The sequence below is a fragment of the Cheilinus undulatus genome, linkage group 8 (assembly GCF_018320785.1).
Source record: "Cheilinus undulatus linkage group 8, ASM1832078v1, whole genome shotgun sequence".
Classification (NCBI taxonomy): domain Eukaryota; kingdom Metazoa; phylum Chordata; class Actinopteri; order Labriformes; family Labridae; genus Cheilinus; species Cheilinus undulatus.
Window position 1 is genome coordinate 4,841,207 of NC_054872.1, and position 13,022 is coordinate 4,854,228.

General features: G+C 39.1%; 1 protein-coding gene across 3 annotated transcripts in view; it reads left to right on the forward strand.

Moving 5' to 3' along the window:
• The window catches only part of cdk14 (cyclin-dependent kinase 14), a 391,958-nt gene extending 380,814 nt beyond the window's left edge, over window positions 1-11,144 (forward strand). For all 3 annotated transcript variants that reach the window (XM_041794334.1, XM_041794335.1, XM_041794336.1), the window contains one exon: window positions 8,938-11,144. The gene's annotated coding sequence lies outside the window, so the exon portion shown is untranslated. The remainder of the gene's footprint in view (window positions 1-8,937) is intronic.
• Window positions 11,145-13,022: the final 1,878 nt, after the last annotated feature.

Sequence of the window (13,022 nt, forward strand, 5' to 3'; positions counted from 1 at the left end):
GAGTGTATTTTTATTTCATTTTCACTGTTTATTTTCTATTTATTTTTATTTTGATTTGTTTTTTTTCTGGTTTGTTAGTTTAGTTGAGCTTTTATTGTGCTAAAGCGCTTTTTTAAGTGTAGTTTAGGTTATAGTCTTCAGTAAAACTGTCATTTTTGTCAAAGCTGAGACCTTATTTTAGAGTTGTTTATCTTAATTTGAGAACAATCTACACTAACATACAGCCCTGATTGATTAAAACAGGTAATTCTATTTTATTTCTTTATTACCTACGCCAAGGTGGTTATGTGATCAGGTTGGTTTGTTCGTTTGTTAGTTTGTTTGTTAGCAACATAACTCAAAAAGTTATGGACAGATTTTGATGAAATTTTCAGGAAATGTCAGAAATGGCATAAGGAAGAACTGATTCATGATCTGGATCACCGTCTGGATACAAGAATTTTTCAAGGATTCTATACTATTGGGAGATAGGGCTAATGGCGGAGGTCTGCGCTGTTACCATTTTACACCAGGAGATGGCGGACATGAGTAACTTCAATCCCAGCAGCATTTTTGGGTGTGTTTCTATTCAAAGTTTTGAAGTTTATAGACTTTGAAAGATGCACGCCTGGTCGAGGAGACGAGTCGGAGCATAACAGAGAGAAAGACAGCGAACTGTAGCAAGACACTCACAATGCTGGGAGAAATAGAGGAATATTCACCCTCTGCCATGACTTCCAGTCGTCCAGTGAGACCATGGGTGAGACTGTCAGTGCATCTGTTGGCACCAGCAGGCAATGCTTCCACCATGACAGTCCACACGTAGCAAGCCAAAGCTTTGCCTCACCGTGTTTCCATCCCGCCGGGGAGGGAGTAATCAGCGGATACCGTGGTGGGGGGCACATGGGGACGGATCCAGGAATTTTTTAAAGAATTCTTCACTGTTGGGAGATGGGGCTAATGGCAAGGTCTGCGCTCTGCGAGTGCTTTTCCAATTTTTGATTTGATTTGATTTGATTTTGTTGTGTTTTGTTTTGATTTGTTTTGTTTTATATTTATTTTATATTTATTTTATTTATCCAGGTAACCACTAATTTCCATTTGTTGTCCCACATAAAACTGTCACAAAATATGCGTAAAAATCTCAAGTAGCAAGAGTAAACACCTGACAAGACCACAGCTGACAAGACAAAGTATAAAATACACAGTTGATTATCTTAGAGGACAATAAATATGTTGTACAAACTACAACAGTAGCTAGCTAGCAGCTACAGTAGTCTAGCTTTTTCACAGATGTATTTTAAAAGTGAAGGCCTAACACATTAGATAAATAAAGCCATAAATAAACCCTATTCATTTGGATCATTTTACACTCCCCAGGTTATTTACTTTAATGCAGAGGTTAAAGGACATACGGTTATTGGAAATATGAATTGGAATGTGTAAATGCATGCTTTTCACTGATGTACGCATGAAAACATGCTGCAACGCTGCATAAATCCAAAAGACATTGAACCTTTTTAACAACGAACGTGAAATAATATTAAGAAAATAGCATTTTTTTTTTAATTTTGCAATGATCAAGCTCATCCAGAATACAAATCATATTCAACCATCTCAGTTTTATCATCTATCTCGTGTAAATCTGCACACATTTATGCATTTTTTACATTTCTATTCAATGTTCTTGCACCCTCCATGCACTGTGCAACAATACCATTAATGCACCCAGCATTCCATATCCTAGTTACAATACAGAGAGCATGCACATATATAAATCTTAATGTTTATGCTTTTTTTCTGTTTTATTTGTGCATAACCATACTTGGCTGATAAAGCTGATTCTGATTCTGAATCACCGTGCCCAGGACAAATCATAAAGGTCGTGTCAGTTTGCCTGCTGCTGTCAAAGGATGTTTTGTCTTTAATTTTGCTTCATTCAGAGTTTCATTTTAAATTTTAGTCCCAATGAAGGGATGCAGCTGGGACGACCAGCATGCGTTTACATCCCAGCAGCTCTCAGACAGAACATTTCCTTGGTGGTTAAATGCAAAACACCCTTATGTTGGCTTCAAATATGCAAATCTGTATTTTTTTTGCCATTTTGTCGTTTTGTTTTTCTCCATGTCTCTCTCTCTCTCTCTCTCTCTATTGTCATGATTCTGTCTGTCCACCACACGCAGCATCTTAAAGATTTCATTTTTGGGGGGGAGGGTGAGACCGTCACTATTAAAGGATAGCCAGCAGCTGGCCACGCCTGCTAAATCCTCCCTACAAAACCCACCCACCAGCTCCATCTGCTTCCAAAGTGGAGCTCCCCGACTCACACACCCCCACATACACGCACACACACCTACTCTGAGCGCTGTGATCCCGAGCCGGAAGCCTACATCTGTTCTCGGTACATCAGAACTCTTTAAACAATGAGTGTCTTGTTGGATTACAGAATGTGTGACAGTGAGGAGACAAATGATGACACTCATTCATCACACCATTACTGTAGCTCAGCACTGTGCATGAGCATGCATGCACATGCACAGGTACAGGGATTCAGTGGCTTTGACCTTGACTGTTCTCACGCTAAACCTTGTAGTCAGTCTGTCCATCAGCCATACGTCACACACACACTTTCCCCACTAGTTATAGACAAAATGTTAGATAATTAACCTCACATACAGGACCTGAATGTGCAGAAACAAACGTGAGATGTGTTCAGATCCTGAGCTATTTTAAGGCCCTGCTCCCCCAGTGGGAAGCTTTGATGAATCTGTATCGTCTTTATCGCGCTCTAAAGCTTTGAAGCTGACTATGACCTAACGTAACTCCACCTGCCTTTAGTCTGAGCAGGCGACTGTTCATACAGATGCATCTATGTGGCTTATAGGGGGATACAGACTGGAAAAATGACCAAAATAAAGAAACTGAGGTTACTGGCACTGACACAGAGAAACAAACAGACCACAGGAGCATCCTGATTAATATAGCCATTACAAAATGACCTGTTGAAGAAGTGGTGTTCAACCTTTTCAGCCCGAGACTCCCAAAATAAAGGTGCCAAAGACCAGGGAAGAACACAGCCATGAACATTTTAGAATAGTCATGTGCAGATAAGGCTGCCCGTAAGAGGGATAAAGGGGAGAGATTTCTGGGGCCCAGTGAAACTGGGGGACCATGGTCAGCAAATATCATGTCCCATTGTAAAGTTAAGCAGTGAAAACCACTCTTATTAAGTTAACATTTTTTCTTATTCATTTGTGCCGTAGTAGAAAACCTTCTTCAAAATGTGAATCACTTTTCTTAAAACAGAATTAAACTGGGTTAAAAATGGCTAAAATGGGTTAAATTGGCTAAAGTTGGTGAAAAGGAGAGAGATAAAAGATGGCAAAAAAGGAAGCAAAAATTTGCAAAATGGGTTATAGTGAAAACAAAATGGACAAAAAAGTGGTGAAAGTGGATTAAAAAGTGGCTGAAATTGGTTTAAACTGTCAAAAAATGTGCACAATTTGTGAAATGTGGATAAAATGGGCAAAAAGACTGGTAAATGTGGGAAAAAAAGTAGTTAATAGAGGCAATAACGGGTCAACAACAGGCAGAAAGTGGCAAGAATTGGTTTAGAAGTGACTAATGCAGACAGAAAAAAGTGGTGGAAAGGGTCTAAAATTGACAAAAAAAAATGGGTTTTAAGTGGTAACATGGCAAAATTAGTAGAAAATGTGATGAAAATGGGTTAGAATTAAGCAAATTTGACATAAAGTGGCAAATGAGTAATTTGAAATACATTCTTAAATATTCTTATATTCTGATGAATTTTTCCTTAACTTTTTTGTCTAAGGTCTGGTGTCTTTTTCCTGAGACCCTTCCTTCCAAAGTCTGGAGACTTTTTCACCACAAGTGTGATACCTTTATTTCTGAGACTTTATTCTATAGTGTCTGACCTATTTTTCCTTGAGACCTTTTTGTCTGAAATCTGACGTTTTTTAACCTCAGATTTTTTCACCTGGAGTCAGATGCTTTTTTCTTGGGGCTTTTTCATCCAAAAGTGACGCCCTTTTCCTGAGACTTTGTTCTCTTAAAGTCTGACACCTTTCTCTATAAGGGTGCATTCACAGCAGAGCTGTTACGTCTGCTTTAAACCAACTCTGTTCCATTTTCTTGGATAGCTTGGAATGGTGCAAAAGCTCATCTGAACTCTAGTGCGGACCAATAATTCGGATTCTGGTCTGCTTAAAAACAGGTTTTCGGTTCAAACGCTGGTGGTTCGTTTGAGGTGTGAAAGTTGAGCATACCAACTGCTGAACCAAAAGCAGGGTGTAGCATAAAGCGTAACGATTTACAAATTTATTTATGTGATGTAATACACTTAAGTACATGATGGTACCTCACCTGGCATCTGTGCAGCCATTGCAACACGTTGTAGTCTGTCACTCAAGTATTGGCTTACCTTTTCTTCAGTACTGATTAATCCGTTTAATGTAAAGCACGACATGCTGGACGGCTCGCTGCCTGCTCTTCTACGTCTCGTTTTCTTCTTCACCGCTCCTTAGTTGGTACGACAGCACCACAAATGTGTAACAGCTAGACGTGATGCAGACAATTTGGTTGGTTTCACCCAGAGCAATGTGAACGTGACCCAAACCACAGGAAAGAGCAGCGATATTTTAATTTAAGCCCCAAATCAAACCGAGTACCCCAGACTATCAAGTGTGAAAACGACCTTAAACCTTTTCATCTGAACTCAGACATCTTTATCTTGAGACTTTTTGTCTGTGAAGTCCGACCCCTTCTCCTGAGAAATGTTTGTCCTCAGACCTGATGCTTTTTCATCTGAATTCTGACTTTGAGACTGAGGATGTCCTAAAATGGACACCATACTCACCATGACACATCGCTAACACTCTACTTTCCCCTACAGTAACCCTTTACTGTGTGCATTACTAGCTTACATCAGTCTCATTTGCTTCATGATATTAGCGGCAGTGAAATTGGTGACTACATGTATGGCAGTCTGCAGGATTATGGCTCACAGCATCAGTACAAGGCGCTGGCGGACATAAACTTTAACTTATTCCTGCTGGCCCGTCGTATGTTCCTCATCACACATTCTGTGTATGAAAATAATCATCGTGATCCTTTCAAATGTTTCTTGTCATGCATGTGTCTGTACCTGCAGCCATGCAGATGCATAAACACAGACACACAGTGCACGAGTGGTGTGAGAAAGCTGGAGAAGCAGCAGAGATAATCAGGGCTCATCCAGTGTTTGAGATTCCTGGTGTAGAGAAGCTGCTTCCACTGGGAACCGACTACCAAAGGCTGGGCGAACGACAGAGAGAAAGAGAGAGAGAGAACAAAATTGAGAGAATATGAGAGACAGTGGAGGAAAGTCGGGGTAGAAAGGGACCTAAGAGAGGCTATGAATAATTTATCAGTCCACAGCTCCCTCCTCTTCTTCATCCTCTACTCCTCCTCCTCTTCTCTGCTCTCTCCTCCTCCTCCTGTTCCCCTGTTCCCTCTTCATCCTCTCCTCCTACTTCTCGTGTACTCTCTCCACCTCCCCATCCTGTACTCCCTCTTGCTCAGCATCCTCCAGTCCTTCCCTTTCATCTTTTTACTCCCTCCTTCTCCTCCTCTTCATCCTCTACTCCCTCTTGGTCATCTTCCACTTCCTCCTCCTCTTCACCCCCTTCAGTCCTCCGTTCTGTCTTTGTTTTTATCTCCTCAGTCTTCTTCTCTTTCTCTCTCCATGGCTGACCCTTAAAATATTTCACAAAGTTTCCAAATGCTTCTATCTCGGCTTGATACGAGCTCACTTCTGCTTTTAGTTTGACATTGAACTTACAGAGGTGGTTAAAGCTTGACCAGAAAAGAGAACAAAGACATGACAGATCAAGTCAGATAAAATACGTCTGTAGAGCTTCATTTAGTTTTAATACACCTGTCAGATTTCTGCCTTTATATGCAGATAGAAGAGGGATTATGTGCTCCTGTTGTCCATCTATACATCCATTAGAGCCATTCTTGTTAGTGCAATATCTCCAGGATGCTTTGAGGGTACTACCTAAAAACTTAGCACGAATGGTAACCATGATTAAGGATGAAATAACTAGATTTTATAACTGCTTGTCAACACAATATCTCAATAATGCTATTAGGCCTTTTTTTTTCCAATTTTTGCACAAATATCCACTCCAAATTAAGACTGAACTACTGAATTGAACTGAATAGATATTGGAGTTTATTGGTCAAAGGTCATTGAGTCTCACATCTGTCCCCTTGCTTTCCAGCGTTTCGTTGTTGACGCTTCATCTTTCAAATGTTTAGAGGGCTTTTTCGCTAACTTTTCGAGAGGGACCTGGATGCAGCCGAGGGCCTCCTCTTCATACCGAAGTCAGACGAGCACCACCATATCTCGTCCTTTAATACCTGAAGTCACTTGAACTGAACGTCTTCTTCATTGTTTTCTTCGTGCGTCACCACAATATTAATAGAGCCAGGTCCGCCACATGAGGAAATACAAGTAGACGAAAAATACGCAAGTTTACGGACTTAAAAGCACAGCGATTACATTACTGTAATTTTAATGACTCGATTTATGATCCAAATTCAGTTATCCCTGAGCACAGACATGATATGCGACAGGAGACTGGCTGGCTGGGTGGACGTTGACTTCGCCGCCATGTTGCCAAAGGAAGGTCCGCTGCATCATTCAGTACAAGCAGACAAGGAATGTGCAAGTTTAAGTGACTTTCGGTATTAGAAGACGAGATATTGCGGTGATAGTCCAACTTATGAGGTCTTTAAAGATTCAATCCACACCAGTAACTCCGATATTGGATGTTCCTGCAGTTAGCCGGCTACACCGGTTAGCCCGCCGCTATATTGTCAGTTTATCAAAACTAGGATTGTCTGCCTTTTAAAAGTCCACAATTAATGTTTTTTTCTTTGTTTTTGCATGCTTTATTGTCCCTTGCAAACACACTTTGGTTAAACCAGTCTCCCTGCAGCCACTGTGATGTAAAATAAGTTCATCTGTTCTCCTTTATGTCTCATTTCACTTTAAAAACTTAGACAGCTCAGTGGACAAGTCTGAAGTCATCTGCACATTGTGTTATTAAACATTTGGCTTTTTACTATCCCCTCATTTCCTTTTCAGTCCTACAGAAGTTTCTTTAACGTGGTTAAATCTACCTTATTTCTTCCTGCTTTATCATATTTTTCACATGATGTGGTTGTAGGAGTATTCAGACAATAAAGTATTATCTTATTATTATCTTATTTATTCTTATCTAAACACAAGATATGTATTTATTCATTATCATATTCTTTCAAAATAAAAGCAGGTTTGTTTTCAAACAGGAAGTCATTTTCCCTTAATTGAAGACAATACAAAAATCCATAACTGAACAAAAATATTTTGAATGCAAATAATGCAATAATTTCTGAATGCGGTGAAAATATTAATTGCAAATAAGTAAAGATACTTCTGAGATAAATTGTGACTTAAAAATCTGTCATTTGACTGCTCTCATCCAAACACATTACATCCACAAAGATTCACAGAATGCTTAAAAATCTACAAAAACACTTTATGTTTATATTTCCATTCTTTTGCTTCACTACATGTAGGCTAGTCTGTCACTATTAAAGTAGCATAGACCAGGGATTTTTAACGCTGGGGTCGGGACCATATTGGGGGTCACAAGACGCTGACAGGGGGTCTCAAGATCCCTCAAAAAACCTAAGAATATTTTTTAAATTATACATTTGCCACTTTACACCAATTCTACCAAATTTCAACTTGTTTTCATCACTTTTCCCAGCAACTTTGCCAATTTTAGCACATTTTTGCCACTTGAAACTATTTTTTGTCAATTTAAAACCCTTTCTACTGCTTTTTTTCTGCCAAGTTCTGTCACTTCTACAATTTCTTTCTGTTTTCTGCCTTTTGTTTCCCCTGTTGACCTATTATTGCCACTGTTAACAATTTTTACACCCATTTTTACCCATTTAAATCCCCTTTTTATATTGTTTATGCCTTTCTCTGCCAGTTTAACCCATTTCTGCCTATTTTTCTGCCTCAGTAAACCCATTTTTGCCAGTTTAAACCAATTCGGCTACTTTTTAATCCCCTTTGACCGCTTTTTTTGCATGTTTTTGCCATTATTTGCTTATTTTGTGCCACTTTTATCTATTTTTTGCTATTTCTGCTACTTTCAAAATCCCATTTCAACACCTTTTCCACCAATTTTTGCCATTCTTAACCCATTTTAATTCTGTTTTTAAGAAAAGGTATTCACATTTTTAAGACTATTTACTACAGCACAAAAGAACAATAATAAAAAAAATATGGTTTTTATGAGTGGTAATTATTCAGGTCAATATAAAATAAGGATATCACAGCTTAAATTTACAATTTGCCATGATTTTCCTGACCTCCATGGTCCCTCACATTTGGCGGGACCCCAGAAAGCTAGCCCACCTATCCCCCCTTATGGGCGGCCTTGTCTCAACATGACTGTTCTTGACTATGCAAGGCTGTTCATCCACCTTCAGGTACAGTGGGAGTCCCCGGTCTCTGGCACTTTTATTTGGGGGTCAAATGTTGAGAACCTCTGGCATAGACTGGCATTTTAACTGGTTATTCACTAAGCTGTCTTTATTACATCTGTGTCATGTCACTCTTGAGAAGTTAACATAAAAGATGAAAATTCCCAGACATGCTTTGTAATGCTTTTAAAATATGTAAAATGAATGTTCATATTTTTACACCTCCATACTTTATTTCTGAGGTATTCTCATCCTTATAACAGTGTGAAGGCATTTCTTCTTTGACGGAAACATGGTGCCTCCACTGGCCTTCCTCCCTGTTATTATAATAACTGTTACTGTTATCTACAGTGTAAATTGTCAAGCGTGCGTCACTGATTCTTTGTTTTTTTTTCTCTGTGTGTCTTCCAGGTTGCTGTGGTTTAAAAGAGTGAAGACAAAGACGCTGAGAAGGAGGATCAGACGAATGAAAGAGCCCCAGTTCTCTTTATTTATTACCTTCACAGTACGTGAGCGTGCGAGCGGATGCGTGTGTGAGCGTGTGGCGTGTGCATGAGGAAGCGTGTGAGCATTGAACATAGACACGAATGCATGTGAGCATTATGAACGGTACCTAAGATTTCAGGCTATCATTTGCAAATTTTGTTTACTTTTTATAAGGTTCAATAACTCCTATATCATTGTCACAGTATAAACAAAAAGGACTTTACTATTGGTACATATTGTGTTTTGTGTTTGTAACTAGCCTCCTATTTAAGAATGTATATTTGTATGTATGATATACTCATTTAGAAACTATATAATGGACACTTTTAATATCGCTTCATCTTCTAACCACTAAACTGCTCTCGCCATGACATAACAGCTTCAGACAGGAGACACACAGACAAAAATACATGAACAAGACCGGAAACTATGGATTCAGCTCAAAAATGTTCCTTCTCAGCCGGTTTAAACTTTTTTATCCTAACTGGGTTCAACTCCAAATTTGTGGAACCACAAACATCAATATTACTAAAAGGGAGGGCTTTACAGTATGACAGATCCCCTGGCAGCCATGTTGGAGGTCCTTTTGTTTCATAAACAGCTGATAACAGAAGATCAAACTGGTTTGATGACTGGTATGTAGATTTGGCTGGTTTATTAGCTGGCTTACAGTGGTGTGAGGCTGCTCAACAATTTTGGATCCCCTTTAAATGCTTAAATGCATTTGAAGGTCCCCAATAGGACAGAGAGATTCTCATCTTTGTCAGATGATCCTCCTTCTTTCAGTGCGTGCCACCTGTGCGGGTTAAGACTGCACATCCAGACATTATCCATTATCCAATGAGATGCTTCGTTTTTGTAGTTTTTACCATCATTCCCCAAAAACCAAGACCGGTTAGAGTAGTCAATGGCTTAACATATAAACTGATGTTCTTTAGTCAAGATATCGGCAATGTAACCTGACACGCCAGATGGATTGTTTCGCACATCCATCTGGAAAACCTCCCATAGACAGGGTTTGGTAAAGGGCAGAGCCTTTGAAAAAAACTCGGAGGGTAATTGGATGAACGTTCTGTCACATCTTTACAGGCCAATCAGAGCAACAGCACACGTGACGTAGCCGTTTAATTGAAATTTTGCCCAGAAAAGCTCACCACTGAACAAAATAGGGACGTTTTTCACTTCACAAGTAATAGATGCAGTAATGCATCAGTATATGACTGCTTTGGTTTTTTACTGGGACTGCTGAATAATTGTTTTTTCAGCATTAATCTCTGATTTTCTATACTCGGTTACAATTCATTTTAATTACGTGCAATTTTTAAATTCCTCTGTTCTACAATTCAAAACTGTTCTTATGCTTTTGTTTTGTATTTTTATAGTCCTAAACTAAGGGGTTTCCTTTTATTCCTCTTCTGCAATGTTAACATAACCTTGCAAAGCTGATGGATTGGTCAGACTTCATGTCTGTCATCAGGCAAATCTGTCTTACAAAGCTTTTTCTTGTGGGGAACCAAACACTATTCTGACCAATCAGCATCATTTGAGGAGAACGAGGCGGTAGCAATGGGCGGGGTTTAGTTGTACTGTGAGCAGACAGCAACATCTGTGTTACTGTGCTGCTATACTTGGTGGAGTATAGCGGCAGTTTAATCTCAACTGGACCACATTTCTTTATACAATAAAGAGCAACAAACAGCACTGAACGCTTTCATGGCAGAGAAGGCGTGTCCGCCCTTCTGCTGACCTGCTTCGGCATGAGTTTGCAAGACTTACAGGGGAAGGGGGGTGGGAGCTGTAGTAGGACAGTGTTAATTTCATCAACTAAAACGATGACTAGAAATGTTCGTCAACAGCTTTTTTTCCCATGACTAAAACTAGACTAAAACTAACAAAAATAGATCTTTGATGACTAAGACTGACAAAAGGTAAGTTAAGTTTGTGTCAAGATGATTAAAACTAGACTAAAATGTAATTTAGGTTTAGTCAGACATTAAATATCTGATCTTTCATCACTGTGGGTAAATCTGTCAAAAAACAATGCATCTGTATTTCTTTTGTCTCTCAGCTGTAGAAAGCAGGGACCCCAGGTTTGGCAGAGTGCAGAGAACACACTACCATGATTTGGTACCAGATTTAGGAAAAATGATAAATGCTTGGACTAAAAGTAAAGACTAAAATGTGAGGACTTTTTATGGACTAAAACTAAACTAAAATATGTTTGAGTTTTCGTCAACTAAAACTAAAAAGGATGGAAATGACTAAAATGTGACTAAAATTATAATGCATGAAATCAAAAGACTAAGACTAAAATTAAAAATAGCTTCCAAAATTAACACTGTAGTGTGATAAACTCAGCTGTAGCATTGGTATAGCGGCAGTTTAATCAGAACTGGACCACATTTCTTTATTAAAACAAGGACAAAGAGACACACAGTAAGCTGCTCTTGCAGATACAACATTTGCACTCTTCTCCCTGCGGCGTTTAATCCACATCATAATCCAAAGTTCCTAAACTGTGGTAGCGAGTAAGTTTGTTGCAGAGTTGCACATGCGTGCTACTAGGTCACATGTTTTGTTGCTCTGATTGGCCTTTGATGAACGCGACAGACAGAACGTCCGTCCAATCACCTTCCGATAATTTTTTAAAAAGTTCTGCCCTTCCCAAACACTTTGATAGTAAACTTTCCAGATGAACGTGAAATATCCATGCAATAGATATATGAAACAGTCTATCTGGCGTGTCAGGTTAGTTAACTTGAGCCTGGCAAAGTAACTTAAAAAGGTAAAGGAAGGAAAAATACTTAAAGAGTTAGAAGTAAAAATTTGACACATTTGATGTCACAAAGTGCAGATGATTTCTGAGTTGTTAAAGAGAAAAAAACACATTCAAATCTGCAGTCGCATCCTTATTTTACACCACTGTTGCTGCAGAGAGACGCTGCTGTGGCTCGACTTAGATGCACTAAAACGGGCAAAATAGCACACAGTTGATGCGACTTTACATAGATGAATGAACTGATTAAGGATTTTTGCAGTCAATGCATTAATGCTACCAGTGCTCCTATGTTCTAGCTGTCTTTTCCAGGAGCATGTTCTTCTAAAAACAGACACCACTGTCTGATCACACTGTAAAATTACATTTTACAGTGTGATGTTATTGTCTCATTACTGGAGCAGTCAGACTGCTAAAGTTTAGCCAAATGTAAGGACTTGAACTTGGTCTGAAAAGGAGATACTAGTGCACCCCTAGATGCTCTTCAACCACCAGTATTTGTTCTGTAAAGCGTAAATATTTCACCTTAAAGATGCATTTAAACCAAAAGAAAAAGACTTTTACCTCAGCATGCATAATAAACAGAAAGATAGAAATGTTGACAGGACTTTTGGACTTTTGCAGATAACAAAATTATGTTAAGAATGATGGTCAAAACTGCAAAAAAACAAGCATATTTTTGGTAAATAAAAAGGATTCTCCTTGAATGTTTCCAAAGGACCTCCATGATGGAGCCAAACCTGCCTGATATGAGATTTATGTTCAAATCTCTCCACCGCAGATGATGTTGACCGTGCACACATAAAGACAACAAACCAGTGTCCATGAAAATTAGACGCAATACTTAATGAACAGCTGTAAATGTATTGGTGTGAGTGTTTGATTGTGTGTGTGAGCATATTAAATATTGGCAATAGCTAAGCATTGGTGCTTCCATCCATGCAAACGAGCTAATGTACAAAATGTAAGACAGTAAGGCAATAGGCTGTGGGGCCTATTGTTGAATCCGGCCCAGGACAATCCTCCCTTTTCTCTCTATCACGGTAAAACACCTGCAATATTCTTTCAGACATAGATGAGTCAAAATTGAAGGTTGATCTGGAGCTTTTTTTAAATTCAGTTTAGGGATGAGTGCTTTGAAGTGTGTGTAGTGTGCATGCAGTCTGTGTACTGTAGGTGGTAACTAACTGTGCTCCGTCCCATCACCACCAACCTGTGTGCCCTTCAACATCCC